We start from the raw sequence: 4,607 nt of genomic DNA, 5'->3' as shown, positions 1-4,607 counted from the left end.
GCCCGGCCTGCCGGCCACGTGGCCCCACGGGAAGGCGGCGCCCACCCCGCCGGGACGACGCGGGGACAGCCGGGCGCGCTGTGCGCCGAGGTGCAGACGGAGACGGAGGCGGCGGCCCAGCGCCGAGGTCTGAGCGCCCGGACGGCAGAGCCGCGCGAGAGACGCGGTGAGCTGCGGGCTGCTTCCCCGCGCTCCCGGGCCCCACGCCCGGGCCAGACCCGCGCCCATGTGGGAGTCTGTGGAAAGCCGCGCGCGCCCGGGAGTCCCGCCTGCAGTCGGCGGGACCAGGATAAACACTGCGGGAGAGGTCCGGGCCTGTGCTATCTCCCGCTAGTCTAGGCAGGGCACCGGCGTTCTTGACACCAGAGGTGGGTCTCTGTGTGAGGGAGAGTCGTGGACGAGGTCCAGAGAGGACCCCAAAAGATGAGGTTTAGGGGCCGGGGAGATGGCCCAGTGGAATAAGCGCTTCCCTGGCAAGCGCAAGGGCCTGAGGTCAATCCCTGGTTCCCCCCCAAAAAAGATGAGGTTTAAAATCTCAAGGGAGGCCGGGGAGATAGCTCAATAGAACAAGCACTTGCCTGGAAAACGCAAGGGCCAGAGTTCAATCCCCGGTTCTGCAAAAAAATAAAATAAAATCTCAAGAGACCCTGCCCTCAATAAATTCGCTGACTCGGTAGTAGAGAAATAATTTTCAGTGTATGTTGTCGAGGCATAAAAAAGATTTGTCTTGGGGCTGGGGAGATGGCTCAGTGGTCTAAAGCACCTACTTAGAACAAGCTTAGCAAAGCACAGGGACCCCGGTTCAATCCCCCAGCACCACATGCCAGCCAGTCCCGCCCCCTGGTGGGCTGAGCTGGCCACACACACACACAAAATAAATTAATTAATTAAATAAATAAAATTTTTTTTAAAACCTTAATTTAAAAAAAAGATTTGTCTTTAAGAAAAATACACTCACAAGGGAATATTGAGTATTTTCTTTTTTTTTTTAAATGTATTTAGTGCAGAGCCAGGGAGATGGCTCAGTGGAATAAGCGATTCCCTGGCAAGCACAAGGGCCTGAGTTCAATCCCCAGTTCTGCCAAAAAAAATGTATTTAGTACAGGGTCTACAGAGTCTCACTACACAGATCAGACTCATAGTGAACCTCCCACTTCAGCCTCCCAAGTGCTGGGATTATAGAGTGCGCCACCATGCCCAGCCCCACTACTGTCTGAACTCGCCCTGGGTCAGGTTGGGCCCAGCGTGACATGCCAGGGATCTAACCCCACTGAGCTATCTGATTGGCCCTGGGTATTTGCAAAAGCTGAGATTTTTTTTTTCTTCTTCTTCTTTTTTGGCAGAACCGGGGATTGAACTCAGTCCCTTGCACTTGCCAGGAAGTGCTTATTCCACTGAGCCATCTCCCCGGCCCCCCCACCTTTTTTTTAAAGAGGCTGGAAACCTATGGAATTTGTGAATGTATACCAAGTTTCATTTTGGTTTATGGAAAAAAAGGCAGGAGCCCAATCATGTATATTTTAAGATGGGTGACCTAAGATGTTTTGCCTAAAACTTTTAAACTCTCTTAACCTTTAAGATCAGGTTTTATGCCCCTTATCAATTAAGCCAAATTATTATCAGTGATTTGGGGTGTGATGAGCCTAGAAGAAAAGGATGGCCAGGAAGGTAGCTCAGCCGGATAAGCACTTGCCTGGGAAGTACAAGATCTCGAGTTTAATCCCCTGTACCACCCCCCCCCAAAAAAAAAAAAAGAAAAGAAGGATAAACAAAAATCTAAGAAACTCCTCCAGGGAAAACTTGGGTGACCTTGTATGTTACATTGCCAGGATGGCTTGGGGGATTTTTTTGGGGGGTGGGGGCTGGCTCAGGCTGCCTTAAGGGCAGGTAGAGTGCTGATGTAGAATTGGGAATTGAACTTTGGTCCCCTGCACCTCAATTCAGGTGCCTTAAACAACTGAGCTAACCCACAAGACCCCTGATTTTGTGTTTTGAGTCAGGGTCTGTCTGTGTAGTCCAGGCTGGCCTCCAACTCAAGGCAATCCTGCCTTAGCACATGCCTGTAATCCAGGCCCTCTGGGATGTGAGGCAGGAGTTTGAGGCCAGCCTGGGCTGCTACAAAGTGAGTTCAAGGCCAGCCTGAATTACAGAGCAAGATCCTGTCTCCCCCCCAAAAAAATTATTTTCCTTGTCTCCTTTCTACCTATCTTTATTCTATCTTACCCCAGGAGAACTGACCAAGTCAGTGCTCTGCAGACCCGTGGATTGGACAGTTATAGTGGGACACAAGGAGGGTACTAAGGTACAGATGGCTCAGGGCCCTGGACTTCCATCTGTCCCCATTGTAAAGCCTCCTCATCCCATAAGGCAAAGCTGGATGAGGGCTGGCCCCCTCCTTGTCAGTCACTGGTGATCCCCAGGGGAGGTGGAGAGAACAGGATTACCCTAGGACCAGCCTGAATCCCAGCCTTTAGGTTCTTAGGGTCCTGACTCCAAAGCCACTTCCTGAGTCTTGGGGTTTGTGTACAAAGAGAGAAGACTGTAAAGGCAAAGGGGAGGTGATCTGGGCTGGGCTGAGAGCTGGTTTCCAGGAATGCACTTTCCACAGAGTACACCAAGCTCCTTCTGGACCTTTAGCCCCTTATCAGGCAGGCGACAGGCTGTGGAGGAGGAGTCAAGATGCCAAAGAAAGAGGTATTCATCCGCTTCCTTTCATTGCTGCCACTAGATGCCACACGTGCTAGGCACGAGGCAGCAAGGAAAGGAAGTGGACCTGCCCTCTTCCAAGGCACGTTGCCAGGTTTTGTCCACACTAAAAAAGGGGGTGGGAGAGCGCGGAAAGTCCTGGGAGCCACTAAAGGAGTTCCAGGGAGGGACAGCAGAGGACAGTGGATTTTTCAGGGAAGGGGATGGGGGTGTTCTCTAAGGTAACCTTGAAGAATACATAGCAAGTTCTCAGCTCCAGGGACAGGAAAGCAATGAACTGTAGAAAAGGAGTATTTAGGGGCTGGTGAGATGGCTCAGTGGTCTAAAGCACCTACTTAGAACAAGCTCAGCTAAAGCACAGGGACCACGGTTCAATCCCCAGCACCACATGCCAGCCAGCCCCGCCCCCTGGTGGGCTGAGCTGGCCACACCCACACACACACACACACACACACACTCAAATAAATAAAAAAAAAAAAAAAAAAAAATAAAAAAAAAAAAAAAAGGATTATTTATAAAAGCATATGGCAGGTGGGGGTTGACTGGCTATAAGTGTTTGGGAAGGGATGGGGTGAAGACAGAAGGGAAGACCTGGGCTGGGAGTGCAGTAAAGTGGTAGAGTGCTTGCCCACCATGCTTAAGGCCCTGAGGTCCTCATTACCAAGAAAAAGAAAAAGATTGTGAGATTCAGGATACATAGCGCTAGAGCGGGGCCGCCGGGGCCGCCGGGATTGAGCGAGCGAGGGAGCGAGCGACCAACGCGCCACCCGCCAACTCCGCAGCCGCTTGGAGCCCGCACAGACCCGCTACCTGAGTGTAGAATGAGCCAAGGAGATTCGAACCCAGCAGCTATTCCACATGCAGCAGAGGATGTTCAAGGAGATGACAGATGGATGTCTCAGCACAACAGATTTGTCTTGGATTGTAAAGACAAAGAGCCTGATGTACTATTTGTGGGAGACTCCATGGTGCAGTTAATGCAGCAGTATGAGATATGGCGAGAACTATTTTCCCCACTTCATGCACTTAATTTTGGAATTGGGGGAGATACAACAAGACATGTTTTATGGAGACTAAAGAATGGAGAACTGGAGAACATTAAACCTAAGGTCATTGTTGTCTGGGTAGGAACAAACAACCATGAAAATACAGCAGAGGAAGTTGCAGGAGGTATTGAGGCCATTGTACAGCTTATTAACACAAGACAGCCGCAAGCCAAAAATCATTGTATTGGGTTTGTTACCTCGCGGAGAGAAGCCCAACCCTTTGAGGCAAAAGAATGCCAAGGTGAACCAACTTCTCAAGGCTTCTCTGCCGAAGCTCACCAACGTGCAGCTCCTAGATACAGATGGGGGTTTCGTGCACTCGGACGGTGCCATCTCCTGCCATGTTTGATTTCCTGCATCTCACAGGCGGGGGCTACCCAAAAATTTGCAAACCCCTCCATGAACTGATCATGCAGTTGCTGGAGGAAACACCGGAGGAGAAACAAACCACCATTGCCTGACTGGCCCGCATCAGTGTTAATAGTGTCCCAGCTTCCTGAGATCAGTTGTATCACTGGCACTACAGATCCTTTTTCTTAAGGCACTTTGCATTGTAGGATGTTCCTGGATGCTCGTATCTAGTGTTTGAAGGGGAGGAGGGGTTAAAACTGGTCCTGTATATAGAAGGTTTATTTGACACAGGAGAAATTAGCCAAGGAATATTGTTGAATTCATTTGAAACCAGAGGGGACTTTTTAGTTGTATATGTGACACCTTCTTTGAATTATCACTGTTTTTCCTAGAACATCGTCAGGCTCAAGTACTGAAAAATACAAAGATTTTTTGCTTGGCAAAAAAAAAAAAAAAAAAAAAAAAAAAAAATGCAAGGAATTCTCCCACATACTTCCCCAAAGG

At 49.7% G+C, this 4,607-nt stretch overlaps 1 pseudogene; it reads left to right on the top strand.

The window, feature by feature from the left end:
* Window positions 1-3,515: 3,515 nt before the first annotated feature.
* Window positions 3,516-4,414, top strand: LOC101568012 (annotated as a pseudogene).
* Window positions 4,415-4,607: the final 193 nt, after the last annotated feature.

The sequence above is a fragment of the Octodon degus genome, unplaced genomic scaffold (genome assembly GCF_000260255.1).
Source record: "Octodon degus isolate 3935 unplaced genomic scaffold, OctDeg1.0 scaffold00287, whole genome shotgun sequence".
In the NCBI taxonomy this organism is placed as follows: Eukaryota; Metazoa; Chordata; class Mammalia; order Rodentia; family Octodontidae; genus Octodon; species Octodon degus.
This window is presented reverse-complemented; position numbering and strand designations above follow the sequence as displayed.